Source organism: Hypanus sabinus, chromosome 2, assembly GCF_030144855.1.
Source record: "Hypanus sabinus isolate sHypSab1 chromosome 2, sHypSab1.hap1, whole genome shotgun sequence".
NCBI classification, from domain to species: domain Eukaryota; kingdom Metazoa; phylum Chordata; class Chondrichthyes; order Myliobatiformes; family Dasyatidae; genus Hypanus; species Hypanus sabinus.
This window is the reverse complement of record NC_082707.1, coordinates 176,413,541-176,439,280: the sequence shown is the minus strand read 5'-3', so window position 1 is coordinate 176,439,280 and position 25,740 is coordinate 176,413,541. Positions and strand designations below refer to the sequence as shown.

At 44.8% G+C, this 25,740-nt stretch overlaps 1 protein-coding gene across 4 annotated transcripts in view; it reads right to left on the bottom strand.

The window, feature by feature from the left end:
* LOC132387641 (synaptotagmin-16-like) overlaps window positions 1-25,740 on the bottom strand; it is a 170,992-nt gene that overhangs the window by 78,532 nt on the left and 66,720 nt on the right. For 2 of the 4 annotated variants that reach the window (XM_059960031.1, XM_059960041.1), the window contains exon 1: window positions 13,338-13,579. The exons of 1 other annotated variant lie outside the window; for it this stretch is intronic. The gene's annotated coding sequence lies outside the window, so the exon portion shown is untranslated. Of the gene's footprint in view, window positions 1-13,337; window positions 13,580-25,740 lie in introns of those variants that run through there. One more of the 4 variants, XM_059960050.1, reaches the window with a different exon arrangement.

Here is a 25,740-nt window from a genome sequence, read left to right as displayed (position 1 = left end):
GTGAGTAAGGATAAAAGTGAGGTCTGGGGAGACACCCCTCAGACAAACCTGGAGACGCACCAAGAGACACACTAGTGAGCACTGCTTAAGTGTTGGAACCCACGAGAAGGTGTGGGGCATTGGAGACCGAACGAAGGATCAGTCAATTTTAACTCACAGTGTTTAGCGAGACCGGTGGGGGCTTGTGTGTGTGTCCACCCTTGCCTGGGTGATGAGTCCACCACGGAAGAAAGGTCTAGCTAAAGGACAGAGGGGTCATACCTGAATGGCCACAACAACACATCGACGGATCAAGAATGTAAAGGAAGGTTTGAATGACTGTAGCTGTCACTGTTTGCTCGATCTCTCTCTCTCTCTCTCTCTCTCTCTCTCTCTCCTCCCCCTCCAACAGTTACAACAAAAGAACCAACAACTACGTCAGCCTACATGAACTGAACTGAACTTTATACTTTCCCATGATAATTCCTTATCCCCTAGACAACGATAGAGCTTGTTTATTATTGATTATTATTATACCCACACTTTTAGGTTTAGTATTGCTAATGTGTATTATCTGTATATTTGCATTGTTGATATTGATTTGTATATTTTACTAATAAACACTGTTTTGAAAATAGTACCAAACTCCAACGGATATTTCTATTTTTGCTGGTAAGACACCCTGTTACGGGGTACATAACAGTACTGATACCTTAGGGGCTTTCAAAGTAAAGGAGGAGGTAGTGTTGGTTCACTTAAAGAGCATTAAGGTGGCATGATGAGATATTGAGAGATACAAGTAAAGAGACTGCTGAGGCCTTGACCAATATCTTTGAGTGTTCTCTAGCCACGGGCGAGGTCCTGGAGGACTGGTAAGTAGCTAATGTTGTTCTATAGCTCAAGAATGGAACTATAGAGAGTCCAGAGGAGGTTCACGAGCATGATTCTGGGAATGAAGGGATTAACATATGAGGAGTGCTTGGCAGCTTTGGGCCTGTACTCACTGAAACTTAGAAGAATGTGGGGGGGGGATCTCATTGAAACCCACCGAATGTTGAAAGGACTAGGTAGGGTATATGGAGAGGATGTTTCCTATGGTGGCTGTATCCAGAACTAGAGGGCACAGCCTCAAAATTGAGGGGTGACTTTTTAGAATACAGGCAAGGAGGATTTTTTTTAGCTAGAGACTAGTGAGTCTGTGGAATGCTCTGCCACAGTGGAGACTGCAGTGGAGACCAAGTCCATGGGTACATTTAAGGTGGAAGTTGATTGTTTCTTAATCATTCTGGGCATCAAAGGATACGACGAGAAGGCAGGTGTATGGGGTTGAGTGGGATCTGGGATCAGCCATGATGGAATGGTGGAGCAGACTCGATGGACTGAATGGCCAAATTCTGCTTCTATGTCTTATGGTCTTATGTAGACGAGTGAATCTCATGCCAGTGGTTGGGAAGTTACTGGTGTGAATTCTTAGGGATAGGATTTCTGAGCATTTGAAAACCATGACCTAATTAAGGTTTTGTGTCTGCCAGGTTGTGTCTTGCTAACTTGATGAGGTGACGAGCGCGACTGATGAAGACAGAGCTATGGATTTCATCCACGTGGATTTTAGTAAGCTGTTTGATAAGGTCCCTCATGGAAGGCTCATCCAGAAGATTAAGGTGCATGGGATCAATGGTGACTTGACCATTTGGATTCAGCTGGTCTGCCGGTAGAAGGTAGAGAAAAGTGGTGGAAGGGACTTATTCTAACCGGAGGTGTGTGATTAGTGACGTTCTGCAGGGATCTGTACTGGGACCTCCGCTGTTCGTAATGTATATTAATGACCTGGATGAAAATGTAGATGGGTGATTTGCAGATGATATGAGATTGATGGTGTTGTGGATACTGGCAAAGCATACAGCAGGATATAGATCAATTGCTGATATGGGCAGAGAAATGGCAAATGGAGTTTAACCCAACCAAATGTGGTGTTGCAGCCTGGTAAGTCAAATGTAAAGAGAAAATATACTGTTAAGAGTAAGATCCTCTATAGTGTTGATGAGCAGAGGGATCTTGGGGTTGAAGTCTTAGCTCCCTGAACATAACTATAGAGTTTGATAGGGTGGTTAAGAAGGCATATGGCATGCTTGCCTTTATTATTTGAGATAATTAAGTTCAAAAGTTGGCAACTTTATAAAATCTTAGTTAGGCCACATCTGGAGTATTAGATACAGTTTGGTCCCCGTTGTAGGAAGGATGCTGAGGCTTTAGAGAGGGTGCAGAAGAGGTTTACCAGGATGCTGCCTGGATTAGAGCCAAGTGCTATAACACGAGGTTGCACAAACTTGCGCTGTTTTCTTGAGAATGGCAGAGGCTGTGGGGAGACCTGATGGAGCTTTATAAGATTATGAGAGACATAGATAGATGGTGTCTTTCTCCCAGGTTGAAATATCTAATACCAAAGGGCATGCACTTAAGATGAGAAGGGTTCATTTCAAACTAGATGTGAGGGCCGTTTTTTTTTTACACAGAGAATCATGGGTGCCTGGCATGTACTACCTGGGGTGGTGGTAAAGGCAGATAAACTGAGGCTTTTAAGAGACATTTAGATAGACACATGAATGTGAGAAAAATGGAAGGATATGGACAGATATGCGTAGGCACAAGGGATTAGTTTAGTTGGCCATCTGATTTCTAATTTATTTGGTGTGGCACAACATTGTGGGCTGTAGGGCCTGTTCCTGTGCTGTACTATGTTTGAAACAAGTCTTTATGATATACACAGTCTTAATTCCTGCTCTCCAACCTTAAATGAAAGGGCAAAGGGCACATGGGAATCCACCACCACCTGCAGCTTCCCTTCCAATTCAGACACATTCCTGATACGGAAATAAAGCCCCATTCTTTGTCACTCACTTATGATTTGCCAGGAGCTTGGATATATTGGTCTAATTGGTCTTCCCAAATTTGCACCCAGCTTATTGAGCCACTGTAATGATTAAGCAGTCCAACAACTCATTAAGACAAAATGTTATTCACAAGCAGCATCCCTCCAATATTAGTCTGACACAAAGATTAGCTCGACTCAACCACTTCGTGGCTTTGCAACACACACAAAACCCAGCAGGCCAGACAATATCTATGGAAAAGAATACAGTCAACGTTTCCGGCTGAGACCCTTCGGCAGGACTCTTAGCACATGATAAGGGCAGTACTTAGTAGTGAAGGCAGCTTCTTAATAAAGAGATTTAGGTTTCTACAATGTCATGCAACTCAGCTGCACCACTGTATATGCACCTCACCCACCCCCAACTAAAAAGTAATTGAAACTATCAAGTTTCATTTCTGCTGGTAACAAATTGTTGCTACAGATTTAAAGAAATTAAATTATAAGAAGTTAAACTCTCCTGGTTCTCCTCACTCTTTCTCAGCCTAATCTATCTTTCCCTTTCAATTTTTTTCTGTAGTTGATTTGACACTAATTCAACTTATTTCTTTCTTCATCATTTCTTTCATTTCCATCACAATTAATGGTACAATATGAAGAACTCCAGAAGAACAAGTGTACATCCACAACTCCATGAAGTCAGCAAGACAGCAGATAAGGTGGCTAAGCTGTCATTTGGGATAACAGTATTAATTGGCTATAGCATGTAAGATGAGTAGGCTAAAGAAATATAGCCTGTTCCTGTCAACCTTTACACTTTTTACCAATGCATTCCTTCTGGATACATAAGAACGTGATTTGGCAACTGCTCTGTAAACCAAAGAGCCCGTAAAGAGTTATTGACACAACTCAGCACATTATAGAAACCAGCCTCCTCTCTATGATTGTGGCTATATCTCTCACTGTCTCAGTAAGAAGCCAGCATAATCAAACACCCCACCCACCAGATATTCTGTCCTCTCCCTTCTCCCATCGAACAGAAACAAACGCCTAAAAGCACATACCATTGGGCTCAGGTACCGACTCTACCCCAGTGTCATCAGACTCTTGTACATTGAGATTGAGTCTTGACCTCATAATCTACCATGCTATGGTCATGCATTTTATTGTTTACCTGCACTGCACTTTCACACTTTATTCTGCATTTTTTATTGTTCTACCTCAATACACTATGTCATGATTTGATTTGTATGAATAGTAAACAAGACAAGCTTTTCACTGAATCTCAGTACATGGTGACAATAAACCAATACCAACACATGTTGGATGTACACAAAACAATGGTTAAATCGCAGCTGGATTGCTATGTACATGTGTGGTCACCCCTCTACAGGAAAGATGTGATAGGACCTGAGAGGGTTCAAGAAGAGTAATGAAAATTTAACCAGTTTTTGAGTTTAAGGAGAAATTGGCTAGACTAGATTGCTTTCTATGGAACAAAAGTAATTCAGAGGACATTGTATTGCCATGTATAAAATTAGAAGCCTTGCCAGGGTGAACATGAAGGGCTTATTTCCATTTTTGCAGAGATTTTATCAACTAAGAAACATGTATTTAAGCCATTTGCTGAATAGAGGTAGTATGTTAGAGGCAGGTTTTACTGAGGAAAAAGAATTCAACCCAATGTTTGTGCAATATCTGGAGCTCACTGCATGAAAGGAGATTAGGTCTGGAATGCCCATCACATTTACAAATTCCTGTTATGAACTCAAAATTGCAAAAAGCACACGATTGCTAGACAAGAACTGGAAAGTGGAATGAATTCAAATAGCCATTAATGTCAGCTATGATTCTAATATGAAACTTAAAGACTATATGATTGTAACTTTGAAATAATGCTGTTTAGAGATCACATTTTTGGAGTCAAGCCCAGTTCCAGGACAAGATGGTGAACAATGGAATTTCTCATCTTAAAAGAATGTTTAAGCTGTTTAACAAAAGCAAACATTCCTTTTATTTCACTACAGCTTCAGAAGAAAATTAATCCCTTTAATACAAGTACAATCCCTTGTACTGCAATATAAGACTATCTGGCAGTTGGAAGTCTGCTGTTACTCAGTCATCCATTTTCCTGTACGTCACTTCCATGTGGTCCAATATTCAACACAAAATCCCAAAGGATTAATCAAAATTATGTTGCGCGTTCTGAAATTTCAAATCAAATAGATTGAAATTTAAATCTTTTCTGCCAAATAAATGATTGAACCAATGCCAACGAAATTTATTGACAACTTATTGACAAACACAGTCAGTGCAGATCAGTAATACCTCCTCACTGACAACCACCTCAAAGGTGTGTGCTTATCTGATGAATCTACTCTCTCTGTCCTCAATACTATGTGGCTAGGAAGCATATCAAATGCCATCAGTACATTCACCAGTGACACCATTGTCATTATAGTATCTCAGAGGATGATGCGGAGGCAGACAGGATTAGCTTTTGAGTGGTTCCGCAACAACAACCTCACACTCAACATCAACAAGACCAAGGAACTGACTGTGACTTCAGAAAGTAGAAATTAGACAATAAGACTCTATTTTCTCTGGTTATGGTAACTTTACACAAGTTCATGGCCCCTGACACCTGGAACTCCCACCACACTGCTAGTGTCTTCCACAGTGAAGACTGATCCAAAATACTTATTCAATTTGTCTGCCATTTTGTTGTCCCCCATTACTACCTCTGCAGCGTCATTTTCCAGCAGTCCAATATCCACTTACACTTCTTTTTTACACTTTATGTATCTGAAGAAACTTTTGGTATCCTCTTTATTATTGTTGGCTAGCTTACTTTTGTATTCTATCTTTACCTTCTTAATGCCTTTTTTAGTTGCCTTCTGTTGGTTTTTAAAAGCTTCCCAATCTAACTTCCCACTAATTTTTGATCTATTATATGCCCTCTCTTTGACTTTTATGTTGGTTTTGACTTGTTAACCATGAATGTGCCATCTTGTTAACTATGAATGTGCCATCTTTCCTTTTGAATACTTCTTCCTCTTTGGGATGTATATATTCTGTGCCTCTGAATTGCTTCCAGAAATTCCAGCCACTGTTTTTCTGCTGTCATCCCTGCCAGTGTTCTTTTCCAATCATTTCTGGCCAGCTCCTCTCTCGTGCCTCTGTAATTCCTTTTACTCCACTATAAAACTGAAATACTTGAATTTAACTTCGCCTCAAACTTCAGTGCAATTCGATCATAATTTGATAACTTCCCCAAAGGGTACTTTTACCTTAAGCTCTCTAATCAATTATGGATCATTGTACAACACCAAATCTAGAATAGCTGATCCTTCAGTGGACTCAACTATGAGCTGCTCTTTTAAGTAATCTCATAACATTCTGGAATCTAGCACCATCCTGATTTCCCCAATCTACCTGCATATCAAAATCCCCCATGTATTATTATAACATTGCCCTTTTGGCACGCATTTTCTATCTCCTGCTGTATTATGTAGGTCACATCCTTACTACTGTTTGGGAGTCTGTATGTAACTCTCATCAGGGTCTTTTTACCCTTGCAGTTCCTTAGCTCTATCCATGATAATTCAACACCTTCCGACCTCTTTCTAATGATTTAATTTTTTACCAACGGAGCAACGCCACGCCCTCTGCCTTCCTGCCTGTCCTTTTGATACATTGTGTATCCTAGGATATTAAGCTTGCAGCTATAATCTTTCAGCCATGATTCAGTGAGGCTAGAACAACAATCTGCAACTAGTCCATAAGCTGAAGCATTCAGATACAACACCTTCAGTCCTGTTTTCACCCTTTTCATTTTGCCCGCCTTTTACATTGTAACTCACCCTGTTGTCTGCAATGTTGCCCTATCAATAGCCTCTCCTCACTACACATTGCCTCTGTTTGTAAGCCAGCTACCTCATCTTCAGCACTATTATCCACCTTTCCTGCAATACTTCTTGCTGAAATACAGACAGCTCAGGACACTAGTCGCACCATGCTCAACCTTTTGATTCATAACTGTCTGAGCTCTTACCATCTGCCTCCACAACCTTTCCAGTAACTGTCCTGGCACGCTGGCTCCCATCGTCCTGCAACTCTAGTTTAAACCCCACCGTGCCGCATTAACAAACCTTCCCACTAGGATTTAGTCCCCTTCCAGTTCAGGTGCAAACTGTCCCGTCTGTACAGGTCCCATCTTCCCTGGAAGAGATCCCAATGATCTAAAAAGCTTATGCCCTCCCTCCTACACCAGCTCCTTAGCCACATATTAAATTGTATAATCTTCCTAATTCTAGCCTCACTAGCACATGGCACGGGGTAGCAATCCTGAGATCACAACCCTGGAGTCCCTGCCCTTTAACTTAGCACCTAACTCCCTGAACTCCCCATGCAGAACCTCCATCACTCGTCCTACCCATGTCAATGACCATGCCTTCTCCCTACCACATAAGAATGCTGAGGATTCGATCTGAGACATCCCACACCCTGGCACTTGGGAGGCAACATACCATCCAGGAATCTCGTTCTTGCTCACAGACCCTCCTGTCCAGAAGAACACATACCAATCGTCACTGACAGGTCAGCAGATCTGTCCTGGGACAAACATATTGATGCAAGCATGAAGAAGGCATGCCAGCATCTCTACTTTGTTAGAAGTTTGAGGAGATTTGGAGCGTTACCAAAACCTCTCACAAATTTCTAGAGATGTATGGTGAAAGAACATTCAGACTGATTACATCACAGCCTGGTATGGAGGCTCAAATGTATAGGATCGAAAGAGGCTGTAAACGGTTGTAGACTCCTCTCCACCAGGGACCCAACCCTAACCACCATCGAGGACATTTTCAAGAGGCTGTGCTTCGAAAAGGCAATTTCCATCGCTACAGACCTTCACCACCTGGGACATGCCCTCTCCATTAGGGAGGAGGTACAGAAGCGTAAAGACCCACACTCAACATTTTAGGAACTTCTTCTTCCTTAATGCTACCAGATTTCTGAATGGTCCATAAACTTATGAACACAATCTCTTTATTCCGTTTTTATTGTACTATTTTATTTATTTTTGTAGTTTAAAGTAATTTTATGTCTTTCCACCGAAATGTTGATACAAAACAGCAAATTTCACATTATAATATTAATAAATCTGATTCTGATTCAGACCTTGAAATCAGACTTCATGCCTCTCACCCTCTATACTCGTTATCTTCACTCTCCAGTTTTCATCCTGGTGCAAGATCTCGACTAAAAACATCAATACATCCGCTCCCCCCCCCGCCCCCCACAGACGCTGCTTCCTCCAGCAATTTGTTTTTTCTTGTTTAAAGTCAGGCATGCAATTCTATCCAGACAACAATAAAAAAAAATCACAGATGCTGGAAATAAGAAGAAAGGTCCTGGTCTATTACATTAACTCTACTGTTCTCACTGTCACTGAAATTGTACCAGAACCTGCTGAGTGATTTTAGATGTCTGAAGAGTCATTAAATGTTCTTATTTCTCGTCTTGCAATCAACTGAAGCTTTGTGTATTTTTCAGCAGGCATTAGCTGGAGGTTACAAAAGGGCACTGAGGATAGATACAGATTGCAAGTCCTCTGCAGAACCAAGAGTTCTATAAAACCAGCTCCGCTACTCAGGTTCCAGACCACTTATCGGGAACTAGTAGTTTGAACTATAATTTGTTGTGTAAGTTTAAAACTTTAAATAGAAACTGGGTTGAAGATAAACAAAACAGGACATGCTAGAACATTTAATGACTCTTCAGACATCTAAAATCACTCAGCAGGTTCTGGTAACATTTCAGTGACAGCGAAATCACTGCTCGTCAGTGAAATTTCATACAAAACTTGTTTTTCAATTGTCGCTAAGCCATACACTCTCTCATGACCAAAAAAAACAGCATTGGACCCTGGAGATACACCATGGGATACTGGTACAAATAATCTTCAACATATTTGTCTTGAATTCCTTTAGCAGGGAACTAATTTGATTTAAAAGTGGGTTGACATCTTTTCTAAAAGAGCTGAGAAAGGAACTTCAAACTAATATACATTTTACTGAACAATTTCATGCCTGATGGGTATTAATGCTTTCAATCTCTGTCATTTCACACTTTTACTTATAAGAAATAAGGACCATTTCAGTTTGGGCCTCAAAGAATTCAATTTAGTGTAACATCAATGGAAAATTTTGAGCTAGCACTCTCTCTCTGATAAGAGGGTAAATCTAGCTGCAATCTCCCAGCTCTTACTATCATGTGCCATGTCTTTGAGAGAGAGGAACCTACCAGTCAATAACCTGCAATATGCCTAATTAATGCAGCTTTCATAGTAAACAGCTGCCAGCCTTTGAAAGCTGTACATTGTTTGAATTATAAGGTGGAAATTTAGCAAGTGGATGAAACAATTGTTAGAATGTGCCATTTAATGATGAATTCATTCAGAACTGGTCAAGTTGTCAAATTTTCTCCTGCACTTATCATTAGCACCTCAGTCCTGGTGCTAATGGTCATCAGTATCCCCTCCCAATGTCTCCTCAATTTACATCTGGAGCTTGTGGCCCCAGTGTGGTTGCATGATATCTCTTCTTCTCATGACATCTTCCACAATGTACATTCAATCACTCCTCCGATTTATAGTAGTGCGATCATTCAAGTCAGTATGATGTTCCTCTAAGAGGTTGTCTATTGGTGGGACCTAAGGTGTCTGCACAGGCCAATTTGGGATCCACATATTCTGGCGAGATCTCACAATCCTGCCTGCTTTGCCACTTGCTCATCGCTATGTGACTTAATCCAGAATGTTACGATGGATTTCCTTAATGGAGAATGACTGCTCATGACTTTGTTTAATATGGGGAAGCTGATGCATGGGCAGCCATCACATGGTCCTTGACAGATCCGGGTCAGGGTCCAGTGGCATGGAATGCAAGACAACTGAGGGCCCTTTACTGTTGCAGCCTACTACCACCTTCACTGCCATTGTGATGTGCCATCATCTTCTGTCAGCTTCAGCACTGAGGCCTTGGTTGGATCACTCTTTTTCTGGAACCTCTTCCTTGACCTTACCACCACTGGCGACCCTACCAGGATTTAAGGCTAAACTCTAGATAGCACCATGCTCAGGATCTCAGAAACTCACAAGCCACTCCACCACAAGTTCATGATCCTCGGAGAAAACTTCTCCAATTACCACAACCCAGAAGCACTCCTCCGAGACTTCAACCAGCCTTCAAAATCAATATACTTGTTCCTGAACTTCTTCAGATTTGTTGGCGAACCCAATGTCCAATTCATATTCAGCAAGATCCAATGAACTAATTGATTAATCAGTTTGGGATTGGGTACAAGAGAAATGGAGATTGGATGCAAAGGCTAACTGGCGTCTTTGTCCGCACCACTACTTCAACAGAAAAATTGGAGAAGTCTGTTGTCTAATTTTTCCTGACCACACACATGTACCATTTCTGAGAAAAGGAAGATAATATTGCATAATTATTATGAAAGATAAAGTAGAAAGATGAAGTATAAGTCTGAAAAGATAAAAATATAAAGTATGAAAGATCAAGTGGAGCACAGAAGATAACAAGGTAATTATAGATCTGAAAGCACTACATATCATTCAGTGCACAATGCACTTCTGCTGATGTTTCATCAGCCATATACTGTGTACCGTAAGAACTCATCTCGTCAGCTCTGGTATCATAGAAAGTCAGTTGTTTTATTCTAGACAAGTGCTACATACATAACTAACATGATAAAGTCATGCCCAACTTATTGAGATGAATATTATGAAAAGGTCAACACTGCAGCAGGTGGGAGAGTGTTCCGAATGCTCGTAGACGCAGCAAGTTCCGGTACCTTTACATGCTAGTAACAAGTTAAAATGTCCAGGAACAAGAAATGGGAACGTGGTGGCTAGGTGAGCAAATTCTGAAATGTATGCCCATAGGAACATGGAAAATTGATGCAGGGAGCCAGACTAATACTGGGGGTTTAAGCAGCACAGCATTCAGATGTCTGGCTACTTCGCTCATCATGCTGTTTGTGCTGATGCTGGCATTGGACTGACAAAGGGTTTTCTTGGCCCTGCCGAACCTGCTCCACATATTCCCATCAATTCATGTAGGACACAGTGCCTACTTATAAGATATTCTATTGTTTATTAGCCTGAGAACAAACCTTATAGGTATAATTACTTTTATTTATTTATTGAGATACAATACAGAATAGGTCCCTCTGGCGCTTCCGGCCTCACCGCTCAGCAATCCCTCAATTTAACTCCTGTCCTGTCCACACTACACCGACCGCCGCCACTGGGCTATAAACGTGCAGGAGCAGTGTGTGGTTAAATGCCTTGCTCAAGGACACACACGCTGCCTCGGCTGAGGCTCGAACTAACAACCTTCAGATCGCCAGCCCACAGCCTTAACCACTTGGCCATGCACCAACTCTGGTCTAATCACACAGGAATTTGCAATGACCAATTAACCTACCAACCAGTATGTCTTTGAACTGTGGGAGGAAACCGGAGCACCTGGAGGAAACCCACACTGTCACGGGGAGAACGTACAAACTCCTTACAGGCAGCAGCGGGAATTGAACCCGTGTCACCTGTACTATAAAGTGTTGTGCTAGCCACCGCGTTACCATGCTGCCCCTTTTAAACCCATTATTATATTGGTCAGCAGAATAATCTTCAATTAAAACTTGGGTTGCAAACACATTTGAAAGCAAAGGACAGTCATAGAGGAACATCGAGTGTAGCAGGCAGTGTAACCTGTGGTCACCATTCAGGGTTCAATCCCCACTGCTGTCTGTAAGGAGTTTGCATGTTCTCTCTTTGACCATGTGGGTTTCCTCTGGGTGCTCTGGTTTCCTCCCACGAAGATGTACAGCTAAGGTTTGTGCGTAGTGGGTGTGCTATGCTGGCACCAACAGCATGGTGATACTTGCGGGCTACCCAACACAATCCTCACTGATTTGGTTTGACACAAGTGATGCATTTCTCTGTGTGTCTCAATGCACCTGTGACAAATAAATCTTTCTCCATCACAGTTGCTAGTGCTAAACCTGGAGCTCCTCACCCAAACGCAGGCTGGGTATCCTTTCAGCTGTGGGACTGTAGGATTCAAGAAGATAGATCAACACTGACCTTTGGTGATTGTGGGTGGGCAATAACTGCTGGCTTTCCCAGCAGTGCCCACATTCTGAAAACTGAGTACAGAATAAAAGGTGCCTTGCACCACATTTAACAAGCTTATCAAGTTAACAAGCTGTGAGTTGCTATTCATAGTGAGGGTACTGGATCAGAAATACAAAACAGGAAAGGAAGGGCATGATAAAGCTGGGAACCATACACATCTGTGGTCAACAACTAGTATGTCCATTAATACGAGCCTGTAATGTCAGACGAGATATAGGGATCCGAATCACAGAACTCCATTGAATGACCAAGTTGCAGATGATGCACATTGTTTAGCTTCCCTACTGTTGCGGGAAATGATCTCATTAGAAAACTTTGATTAGTGGTAAATAACTTAAACTTAGACAGACAGGCATTCTCCTACAATTTGTCTACACATTAAAAAGTAGCCTCAGCTTTAGTAATTTAGCTGATCACACCCTGCATGGAAATAAACTTGTTTTAGTTAGCTGCTCCCTTGAACCATGACTCCATCTCATGGCTTTATTAAATACAAAAACCACACCCTGAAATATTTAAATTCCACCAGGCTTTGTGAACAACATTTCAAAGCTTCTGGTAGCTTACGAAACAGTGAAAGAATTATTTCAACTGCACCCAGGCATTGAACTATAAGTAGCAACTGATGACCTGATTACTCTTTGTTGACAGTGCTGTCAGGGACGTCGAATGACGTGCCTCAGTGCAACGTAGCTGCAAGTAAGTTTTTCAAAGTGTTGTACCTTACTGTAGTTCTGAACGAGACAATAAACTGGACAAGTCTGACTGAGCCCAACACTTCAACAAAAAAACACATCTCCCCTGCCTGCCCCGGGTGTCAAAAACCAAACATACTTCTAGGAATGCCATTTTAAAAAAAAGAGGATTCATAAAATTTGACCGTAATCAATACAGACCCGCAGGATTCATCGCAGGAAAGAAGTCTGTAGCATTCCTCGCCTTTCGTAATTACAAAAAAAAATTAGTGAAAACTTTTTGAACGGACAGCACGCCTAATTTTCCCAAGCACAAAACACACAAAGCAATGCGACAACACATTTTTCGATACTTCAAAACATGGTCCTGAGGTTCGTACAGATGGAAAACACCAACTCTCGTTATCTATACAAACTTGAAAGGGAAATCTTACTTCGTACATGAGCCGAGGCTGTTTAAATGAAGCAAAGCACAGTGTCAGTATACTGCACTGCCTGTACTTACTATGCAAAAAATCCTTTTGACAAAACACCCGCGCTGCATTGCGGACCTAGGAGTTTAAAACCCTACCTTCCAGTAACTCTGAACTCCATTTGTACGGCCCCTTTCACTTCAGCTCACAGAGAATTCTCTGAGAGCAGCGTAATAAAACATGATTTCTCTTTATGCGTTCTGGTGGGATTTGCTTCCAGCTCAAAGAGATTTTCTTATCTCTGAAAACTTCCTGAAACTTTAGGTGTGGTTCAGTTACTTTGTAGCTTTCCCTCACTTGCTGAAAGAAAGGGTTTGCACAGGAGCCCTGATTACAAAATGTACATCCCTCCTGGCTTCCAACAGGCAGACCGATCAGTCCACATTTTTCTCTAGTTGAAATGAAATACTTATGAACAAATAAAAATTATTTAACTTTCCAGGGCAACAGTAAACATAGGCTCTAACACAGATAGAACAAACAAGTGTCCGTAGGAAACTGACAGATTTCTCACAATGGTACTCAATAATAGCGAGATGTTTATTAGAAGAAAACATGCTATTTGCAGTGATTCCAGGAAGTGGAATCAATGATTGAAAATTAACCTCAGAATGTACTGGATACATTTGCTTCCAACACGAAGATATCTTTAATTGTAGCAAAGAACCTTGAATTGCTCAGGTTACCCATAGCAGAATATACCCTACAAAATGCACTTAACTTAATAGAGCAGTCATTTATCAACTTACTCTGAGAAATATCAGCAGTTAATTTCTTGTAACTTACAATGAGGCCATTCAGCCCATTAGGTCCACTGTAGCTCTCAGAATAAAACCTCACTTATTTTCTGGTAACCTGCTCTTTTTCACGTGCACAGCAGCTCCATTCTGATACTCCGACCCCCCACCTTTCCAACAGCTAATTAACCTACCAGAACATCTTCGGAAAGTAGAAGAAACTAAAGCACCAAGAGGAAGCTCGCACAGTCTCCAGGAGAGTGTGCAAACTCCACGTTGACAGCATACAACATTGGGATCAACCCTGGGTTCCTGGTCTTTTCAGCTGTGACACTAACTGTTATTCGCACATGCTGCTCTTGAGCTAAGAATACATGTCTTTTCTGAAAACGGTTGTGAATACTTGACACAAGACAATCGTTTTAGCACTTAAGACCAAAGCAGAACATCAAATGTACTTATTTGTTGTTTACTGTATTGAATGACATTGGGTTAATAGCTAAACTTTGCCAAAGAAAGTTTAGCTGTGGAACTCATTCAATTTGGAAGAGGTTAAAAGGGAACAGAATGGATAGATTACTGTGAAGTTAGATAAGCTGATGAGGCTGAAAAGGTGAAAAGGTTTTCTCTGCTAAAAAAGGTTTAAAGGCTCATTTGTTATCAAAGTATACAACTCTGGAAATTCTTCTTTTCTGGGTAGCCATTAAACCAAGAAAGAAAAGAAAGGCAGCACGATCGTCAATCTTCCACAAATCCCCCCTCCCCACACAAAACAGCAAACAAAATGGGAACAGGCACCTCGACCCCAAATCCCTCCTCCCTCACAAAAACTGAACAGTCACCTCGACCCCAAATCCCTCCTCCCTCACAAAAACTGAACAGTCACCTCGACCCCAAATCCCTCCTCCCTCACAAAAACTGAACAGGCACATCGACCCCAAATCCCTCCTCCAGCACAAAAACTGAACAGTCACCTCGACCCCAAATCCCTCCTCCCTCACAAAAACTGAACAGTCACCTCGACCCCAACTCCCTCCTCCCTCACAAAAACTGAACAGACACCTCGACCCCAAATCCCTCCTCCCTCACAAAAACTGAACAGGCACCTCGACCCCAAATCCCTCCTCCCTCACAAAAACTGAACAGTCACCTCGACCCCAAATCCCTCCTCCCTCACAAAAACTGAACAGGCACCTCGACCCCAAATCCCTCCTCCCTCACAAAAACTGAACAGGCACCTCGACCCCAAATCCCTCCTCCCTCACAAAAACTGAACAGGCACCTCGACCCCAAATCCCTCCTCCCTCACAAAAACTGAACAGGCACCTCGACCCCAAATCCCTCCTCCCTCACAAAAACTGAACAGGCACCTCGACCCCAAATCCCTCCTCCCTCACAAAAACTGAACAGGCACATCGACCCCAAATCCCTCCTCCAGTACAAAAACTGAACAGGCACATCGACCCCAAATCCCTCCTCCAGCACAAAAACTGAACAGGCACCTCGACCCCAAATCCCTCCTCCCTCACAAAAACTGAACAGGCACCTCGACCCCAAATCCTTCCTCCCTCACAAAAACTGAACAGGCACCTCGACCCCAAATCCCTCCTCCCTCACAAAAACTGAACAGGCACCTCGACCCCATATCCCTCCTCCCTCACAAAAACTGAACAGGCACCTCGACCCCAAATCCCTCCTCCCTCACAAAAACTGAACAGGCACCTCGATCCCCAAATCCCTCCTCCAGCACAAAAACTGAACAGGCACCTCGACCCCAAATCCCTCCTCCAGTACAAAAACTGAACAGGCACATCGACCCCAAATCCCTCCTCCCTCACAAAAACTGAACAGGCACCTCGACCCCAAATCCCTCCTCCAGCACAAAAACTGAACAGACACCTCGACCCCAAATCCCTCCTCCCTCACAAAAACTGAACAGGCACCTCGACCCCAAATCCCTCCTCCCTCACAAAAACTGAACAGGCACCTCGACCCCAAATCTCTCCTCCCTCACAAAAACTGAACAGGCACATCGACCCCAAATCCCTCCTCCCTCACAAAAACTGAACAGGCACATTGACCCCAAATCCCTCCTCCCTCACAAAAACTGAACAGGCACCTCGACCCCCAAATCCCTCCTCCCTCACAAAAACTGAACAGGCACCTCGACCCCAAATCCCTCCTCCCTCACAAAAACTGAACAGGCACCTCGACCCCAAATCCCTCCTCCCTCACAAAAACTGAACAGGCACATCGACCCCAAATCCCTCCTCCCTCACAAAAACTGAACAGGCACATTGACCCCAAATCCCTCCTCCCTCACAAAAACTGAACAGGCACATCAACCCCAAATCCCTCCTCCCTCACAAAAACTGAACAGGCACATCGACCCCAAATCCCGCCTCCCTCACAAAAACCGAGCAAAATGGAACAGGCACATCCCCCTCCGCCCACTGAAAAAATCCGAGAAGGATTGGGCAAAAAACACAGAATATCAAAAACTATAGGACTGAAAAAAGTCTACAGTCCAAGTCCACATCCAAAATGCAGAAAACCTGGGCAACACTCTCCAGTTGATCCAATTCAAAATCCATATTGTAACCCCCCCCCCCCCCCGGTGACTTATTTATCCTGTCAGGTGGAATTTTCTGTTCATCGTTCATCTTTATGTTCATGCTGGAGCAGCAGGAGGAACACCGACTGTGAAAAAGAAGTTGTGCAAACATTTCAGAGGCCAAAACAATCACTAACTTCCCCCCAATACAGTGAAATGGAATTACCCTTTGGGGCCCGACTCCAACAGAAACATTTCCTACTTGGTATTGCCTCTTCATTTGAATGCCTCTCTCATTTATCCCTATGTCATGGAGATACAAGAGACAGTAGGTGCTGGAATCTGCAGCAACACACTAAATTCAGAGCCATCTATGGAGAGAAATGAACAGGCGGTGTCTTGAGTTAAAACCCTTCATCTTGACTGAAAGATAAAGAGGAGAAAAAACCTTAAGACACACACTCAACATTTTACTAACAGCTTCTTCTACTCTGCCATCAGATTTGTGAACGGGCCCTGAATCCATAAAGACTACTTTGCTATTTTTTCACCCGTTTCTGCATTACTTATTTTATATACACACACACACACACACACGCGCACATGCACACAGTGGCCACTTTATTAGGTACACATGCACACCTGCTCATTAATGTAAATATCTTATCAGCCAATCATGTGACAGCAACAACTCAGGCATCAAGAGATTCCGTTCACAGCAAACACCAGATTGGGGAAGACCATGGAATGATTGTTGGTGCCAGACAGGGTGGTTAGAGTATCTCAGAAACTGCTGATCTCCTGGGATTTTCCCACACAACAGACTCTAGAGTTTACAGGTAACAGTTTGAAAAACAAAAAAAAATCCAGTGAGCGGCAGCTCTGTGGGTGAAAAAGCCTTGTTAATGAGAGAAGTCAAAGGAAAAGGCCTAACTGGTTTAAGCTGACAGAAAAGCAGCAGGGACTCAAATAACCACACGTTAAAACAGTGGTGTGCAGAAGAGCATCTCTGAATGCCCAAAAGGTCGAGCCTTGAAGTGAATGAGCTACAGCAGCAGAAGATCATGAACATGCACTCAGTTCAACCCTTTAGATGTACTTATAGACACACACACTGTGGTGAACTACGTGTGCCTGTCTGGACACGCCCTCTGCTGACTGCTCCTGTGGCTCCTCCCACAGACCCCGGTATAAAGGCGATTGGAGGCCTGACGCTCGGCCTCAGTCTCCAGGTCATAGTATGATGGTCACTCACTTCTGGTTCCTTCTTCCAGTCAATAAAAGCCGATATCTCGCCTTACTTCTCAGAGTGAGTTATTAATGGTGCATCACACACACATTACATTCAGCACATAGTATATTTTATTTACTGTATTGCACTGTAATGCTGCCACAAAACAACAAATTTCTGTGATAATAAACCTGATTGAGATTCAGAGTTAGCCAGTATAAGATGTTGGAGGGAATGGATGGAGCAAGAACTATCAGACAATAGGTTGATCCAGTCGAGGGAGGGGTGGCTGATAGGCAGATGGAGGAGAGGGGTGCAGCAATGAGATCAGAAGCAGAGGAGTGATAGAGGAAGAGGAAAGGGGTGAAGATAATGGAATCTGACAGGAGAAAGAAGATGGTGTGGAACAAAGGAAGGGAGATGGCGAGAGCAGAGTGGGAGTGTAGATGATGCACAGATGGAGAGGAGGGAAAGAGATGCCATTTTGAGGGCTGGTCAGCTGACTCAGGAGGAGGGAGAGAAAAGGAAGAAGACAGACGAGGAGCAGTTAACATAAGTTGGGGATTTCAATATTCATGTTGCTAGGGTAGAGGCTACCTGGGCAGAACATAACAAGCTGCTGCTCTAGTTTGCATTTAGCCTCAAATTGGCAGTAGGAGGCAGACAAGAAGCAGAGGACGGACACTGGCATGGGAATGGAGACGTGTATTAAAATGGATGATAACCGAGAGATCCAAATGGCCGTGACATATGGAGTGGTTTGTATCCAGTTTCACAGCTGTAAAGGAAGCCACACTGGAAGTACTAGATCAATATGCCAAGGGGTTTGTATGTGAGGACTTCCTCTCCTATTTAGAGTGTGGGTTGTGGCTCGAGCAGGAAGCACTGATGAAGTGCATAGACTCTTCTGGCCTTATGATACAGGTTTTGGGGAAGGAGATGGAGAAGAGGGAAGATGCTGGGTTCTTGCAGTCCAGATATACACATGTGCCTATAACCACTCAGGGACAACAGCATTGTTTGAACAAAGAGACTCAATAACCTCTTTATACGAATACTTTCCAATACTTTCAGCTCCAGCTTATGAGAAGATAGAAGTTCACTGCTGTGGTCTCTGGTAATGCATTAAAATTGGAATTGGAATTTATGTATTATTGTCACATGTGCTGAGATACAGTGAAAAGCTTGTGTTGCATACTATTCGTACAGATAAGGTCATTACACAGTGCTTGAAGGTAGAACAAAGTTGAGGCCCACCACTGGTTGAGGTCAACCATGGTTACCACCTCCTAAATGTCTACCTGATATGCACATGATAAAAATAGGCCGTAGTCAGCACGGTTTCCTCAAGGTAAAATCTTGCCTAACAAGTCTGGTGGAATTCGTTGAAGAAGTAACAAACAGGATAGACAAAGGAGAATTGGTTGGTGTTGTGTACAGTACTTGAATTTTCAGAAGGCCTTTGACAGGGTGCCACACATGAGGCTGCTGAACAAGCTATAAGCCCATGGTTTTACAGGAAAGAGACTAGCATGGATAAAGCAGTGGCTGATCGGCAGGAGGCAAAGAGTGGGAAAGAAGGGAGCCTTTTTGACTGGCTATTGGTGACTATTGGTGTTCTAGTGATGTCTGTGTCAGGGCCAATTCTTTTTATGTTATATGTCAATGATTTGGATGATGGAATTCATGACATGGATGGGGAGAGGATGTTTCCTATCGTGGGAGAGTCACAGCCTCAGAATAGAGGAGTGTCCTTTTAGAACTGAGATGACGAGGAACTTCTTTAGCCAGAGAGTGGTGAATCTGTGGAATTCTTTGCCACAAGCAGCTGTGGATGCCAATTCTTTATGGATGTTTAAGGCAGAGGTTGATAGATTCTTGATAGAAGGGATCTGGGAAGAAGGCAGGAGATTGGGGCTGAGAGGAAATTTGGATAAGCTATGATGGAGCAGACTCGATTGGCCAAATGGCCTAATTCTGCTCCTATATCTTATGGTCTCATGCCAGCCAGTATGCAAGCCAGGCCAGTGCAATATGGAGAGCATGCTATTACCTTTGCTGCAGGCTTCCCCTCTCCACACAGCCAAGTAAAGAACAGGGAACGGGGGCTTGTTTTCCTGTTGCTTGTTGTACTTTGTTTTGTTCTGCTGAAAACTGTGGACATGCTATGTTGAGACCAGAATGTGTGGCAATACTTGTGGGCTGCTCGCAGCACACCCTTGGGTGCACTGGTTGCTAATTCAAATGGTGCATTTCACTCTATGCTTCAATGTACACATGATAAATAAACTTGAATCTTGAATCTTAACATACAAGAGTTCCATTCAATAGTCTGCTAACAGCAAAGTAGAAGCTGTTCCTGAGCCAAATGGTAGTGCTTTCAGGGTTTTATGTCCCCCGCCCAACGGAAAAGATGAGAAGAGAAAATGTCCTAGGTGGTAGGCACCGTGTCTAAGAAAGGATGTGCTGACATTGGAGACGGTCCAGAGGAAGTTTACAAGAATAATCCCAGGAATTGAATCATGTATGAGGAGAGTTTCATGGCTCCGGACCTGTACTTTTTGGAGTTTGGGGGGGTGGGGGATCTCATTGAAACCTACCGAACACTGAAAAGCCTAGACGGAGTGGATGTTTCATAGAGTACCTTTCATACAGACAATGTAATTCAAAGTTCTTTACAATGGGATAAATTTCAAACATGACAATTAGAGACAAAAAGATGTTAGTTAAAAGCAAGGTTAAATATGAGGGGTGATTGATAAGTTCGAGGCCTAAGGTAGAAGGAGTCAATTTTAGAAAACCTAGCACATTTATTTTTCAACATAGTCCCCTCCTACATTTACACACTTAAGGCCAATTTATACTTCTGTGTCGAATCTACGCTATAGCCTGACGTGCACCTCCCGAAAAATGTAACTACGCGTCGTGGCGATGCAGACCGCAACAACTGTGATTGGTCTGCTTGGTAGCATCGCATTTCCAGTTGCTTCTTCTTCTCCACTATTTTCGAATTGAGAGAGAAGAGGGAAGAAGAACGTGAGTTGAACGTGAGTTGGAAAATAGACCAAATCGAGGAGAGGTTAATTGAGGAAATCTGAAAATATGTACATTTGTATGACTCTTCGTCCAACTTCTTCTCTCTTTTCTGCATTGCAGTAATTTCAATAAAAGAAACCCTTGTTCAACATTTATTAGCTCCAACTCCAACATGATGCACTCAGTTTTAGTCGCCATTGTTTGAAGTACACAAAGGAACTCAACACAGTGGCACAAAACTAGCGTTTTGGCGGTGAATTGCAGAGTGAAGCAGACACACCAACACACAACTATGCTCACAATGGCGTAGGCCATTTGCGTAGGCTACGGCGTAGAGCCTATGCAGAAGTATAAATCAGCCTTTAGTCCAGCCGTCGTGGAGCATATGGATCCCTTCTTGGTAGAAGTCAGCATCTTGGACCTCCAGAAGTGGTCCACAGGATGGGGTGATTGAGAAGTTCATAGCCTAAGGTAGAAGGAGATGAGTTATTAATTTCACTTACTGCATAATCAGTCAAAGAGTTGAACTGCATGTGCATGTAACGAGAGCTGTATAACTCATCTCCTTCTACCTTAGGCCACGAACTTATCAATCACCCCTGCTGTGGACACTTTCTGGAGTCCAAGGTCCGTATGCTCGAAGACCACTGGACTGAGTGTGTAAATGTAGGAGGGGACTATGTTGAAAAATAAATGTGCTAGGTTTTCTAAAATTGACTCCTTCTACCTTAGGCCATGAATTTATCAATCACCCCATCCTGTGGACCACTTCTGGAGGTCCAAGATGCTGACTTCTACCAAGAAGGGAGCTGGTGTTAAAAAGTGTCAACTGCGTCTGCATCCCTTTTGGTTTTAGATATTACTGAATTCCACAGCTTTGGACCATAGTTCAAAAAGGATGACCTGCCAATTATCTTTTGAGGGGGATGGTTTAAATTTGAGAGAGTGGTGGACGAAGACCTGCAAACTTGAGCAGGATTATAAAATGAAAGCAATTCTGTCGTGTACTCCGGTCCCAGACTACTGAGAGCTTTAAAAACAAGGAAGAGAACTTTGAAATTAATTCTAAAAGATACGGATTAGCTAGGATGGGAGGGATATGCTTGCTTATCCTGGTTTTAGCTAAAAAGTCTAGCAGCAGCGTTCTGAATGAGTTGAAGTTTGTCATTAGTGGCAGAGTTGAAGGCCAGAGGACACAATCTCAGTTAGAGAATATCCCTTTATATGGATTTCAGAAGGAAAGTAGTCTGACCATCATTAAACGCCATTATCAGCTTCAGCTTGATGAACGGTGGAGAAGACTCAAAGGATGGATGACTGTGGTGAACTATGTGCCCGTCTGGACACGCCCCCTGCTGAATGCTCCTGTGGCTCCTCCCACAGGCCCCTGTATAAAGGCGATCTGAGGCCTGACGCTCGGCCTCAGTCTCCAGGACATAGTATGATGGACACTCACTCCTGGTTCCTTCTTCCAGTCAATAAAAGCCGATATCTCGCCTTACGTCTCAGTGTGAGTTATTGATGGTGCATCAATTTTATTGACTGGAAGTTTTAAAACACGGAAACCGTTTTGCGTCCGGACCGGTTGGATTTGGACCCTCAAGACCCTGACGCAGCTCTCGCTTTTGAACACTGGCTTGCATGCTTCCAATCGTACTTGGAGGAGGTTCGTGCAACTGAACCCGCCGTTATGCACAGAATTCTACTCTCGAGGGTCACCCCCAAAGTTTACTCCATTATCCGGGACCTGCCGACCTACGATGAGGCACTGGACGCCCTCAAAAGACAGTACCTGCAGCCGGTGAACACCGTCTACGCAAGACATCGTTTAGCTACCCGGCAACAGCGGCCTGGTGAATCGTGCGCTGAGTTTCTCCGAGCACTACAGACACTCGTCCGAGCTTGCGACTGCAAGACGCTCACGGCAGAACAACATGCGGAGCTGCTGATGCGAGACGCTTTTGTGACGCTTTTGTGTACATGTGCCAGCGACTGCTGGAAAATGCCAACCTTACCTTAAGCTCGGCGATGGAGACGGCCAACGCTCTGGAAGCTGCGCTGCACTACGCCGACGCTGTCCAGTCGCGCGATTCCCCGCTGGTTCCGTGGACTCCTCAGACCCTGCCACTGCCGGCTCCCGGGAGCAAATTCGCCAACGCCGCTGCCAGTCGCGATTCCACGAGCTCCCCGAACCCGACCACAGCGGCAGCCCGTCGGAAGCCTGTGCTTTGTTCTTTCTGTGGCCATAAAAAACACTCTCGACAACGCTGTCCAGCGCGAGAAGCGACCTGCTCCAGCTGCGGAAAGCAGGGCCATTTCGCCAAGGTCTGTAAGTCTCAACCTCGAGCGGAGTGCAGTGCTGCGGGTGAAACGTGGGGGCCGCCATCTTGCATGCCCGGATGTGGGCGGCCATCTTTGTCGGCGTCAGCACGCCCCGCCCCCGACCCTCCGATGCTTACCGGGTACCCCGGATGTGAGCGGCCATCTTTGTCGACGTCAGCATGCCCCGCCCCCGACCCTCGAATGCTGACCGGGTACCCCGGATGTGAGCGGCCATCTTTGTCGACGTCAGCATGCCCCGCCCCCGACCCTCGAATGCTGACCGGGTACCCCGGATGTGGGCGGCCATCTTTGTCGACGTCAGCATGCCCCGCCCCCGACCCTCCAATGCTTACCGGGTACCCCGACGGCGATTCAACTCTGGCCACTGTAACTCTCGACCAAAGCGCCCCACACCAGCTTGCAAGGTCCATGATGGACATCCTGGTGGAGGGGCACCGGACTAGATGCCTGTTTGACATGGGCAGCACTGGGAGTTTTATTCACCCGGACACAGTGCAACGCTGTGGACTTGCAACGCGGCCGGTAAGTCGGAGGTTCCATTTGGCTTCTGGGTCGCAGTCCACAGACATCCGGGCGGGTTGTGTAACGACTTTGGTGGTGCAAGGCACAGAATATCGGAACTTTGAGCTACTGGTCATGCCTAATCTGTGCGCCCCTGTGCTATTGGGGCTGGACTTCCAGAGCCATCTCGAAAGTGTGACTATGGTGTATGACGGGCCCCTCCCACCGCTCACTGTCAGGAATCCTCAGTTTTGTGGGACTTCTTCACATACCCCGCTACTGACCACACACACACACGGGCACACACATCCCATCCAGAACCATGCCGACAGCTGTGCTACCGACACCACTTGCAGCCTCTCCACTCTCAAGGTCCCTCCCCCACCGCTGTTCGCCAACCTGACCCCTGACTGTAAACCTGTGGCAACTAAAAGCAGGAGGTACAGCGCGGGGGACAGGGCCTTCATTCAGTCGGAGGTGCAGCGGCTGCTCAGGGAGGGGATCATTGAGCCAAGCACAAGCCCTTGGAGGGCCCAGGTGGTTGTTGTTCGGACTGGGCAGAAAAATAGGATGGTGGTGGACTATAGTCAAACCATCAATAGGTTCACGCAGCTTGACGCGTACCCCCTACCCCGCATCGCGGATATGGTCAACCAGATTGCTCAGTACATGGTGTACTCGACAATAGATCTGAAATCCGCTTATCACCAGCACCCCATCTGCCCAGAGGACCGCCCCTACACCGCCTTCGAGGCAGGCAGCAGGCTCTATCACTTCTTGCACGTCCCTTTCGGTGTCACGAATGGTGTCTCTGTCTTCCAGAGGGAAATGGACCGGATGGTGGACCAGTACCAACTGAAGGCCACATTTCCCTATCTGGATAACATCACCATCTGTGGTCACGACAGGCCAGATCAGGACGCCAACCTCCAACGATTTCTCCAAGTGGCCGCAGCTCTGAACCTTACTTATAACAGGGACAAGTGTGTGTTTGGAACCACCCGCCTTGCTATACTTGGGTATGTCGTGGAAAACGGGGTTATTGGCCCTGATCCCGAACGTATGCGCCCCCTGTTAGAACTCCCTCTTCCCACCACTCTCAAGGCCCTCAGACGGTGCCTGGGTTTTTTTTCCTATTACGCCCAATGGGTCCCCCATTACGCAGACAAGGCTCGCCCCCTGGTCAAGTCTACCTCGTTTCCCCTCTCTGCCGAGGCCCGCGTGGCCTTCAGCTGCATTAAAGAGGACATTGCCAAAGCTACGATGCATGCGGTGGACGAGACCGCTCCCTTCCAAGTGGAGTGTGACGCCTCCGATTTTGCTCTGGCTGCTACCCTCAATCAGGAAGGCAGACCAGTAGCATTCTTTTCTCGCACCCTCCAAGGCTCCGAAATTCGGCACTCCGCGGTGGAGAAAGAAGCCCAGGCCATCGTGGAGGCTGTTAGGCACTGGAGGCACTATCTTGCTGGCAAAAGGTTCACCCTGCTGACTGACCAGCGCTCGGTTGCGTTCCTGTTCAGCAACCAACAGCGGGGCAAAATCAAAAATGATAAGATTTTGCGGTGGAGAATAGAACTCTCCACCTACACCTATGATATCCTGTACCGGCCTGGCAGACTCAATGAGCCCCCTGATGCCCTATCCCGGGGAACATGTGCTAGCACACAGCTCGACCAGCTGTGCTTCATGCACAACTTTGCCATCCGGGGGTCACCCGATTTTACCATTTTGTGAAAGCTCGGAACCTGCCGTACTCCCTGGAGGACATCAGGACGATGACCAGGGACTGCCAAATTTGCGCTGAGTGCAAACCGCACTTCTACCGTCCTGACACGGCACAACTTGTCAAGGCCACCCGCCCTTTTGAACGACTGAGTGTTGACTTTAAGGGCCCCCTTCCCTCCACTGACCACAATGTCTATTTTCTCAGTGTTATCGACGAGTACTCACGGTTCCCCTTTGCCATCCCCTGCCCCGACACCACTGCCACGTCCGTCATAAAAGCCCTGCGCCAGCTCTTCACTCTGTTCGGGTATCCCTGCTATATCCACAGCGATAGAGGGTCCTCCTTTATGAGTGAGGAGCTGCGCCAGTACTTG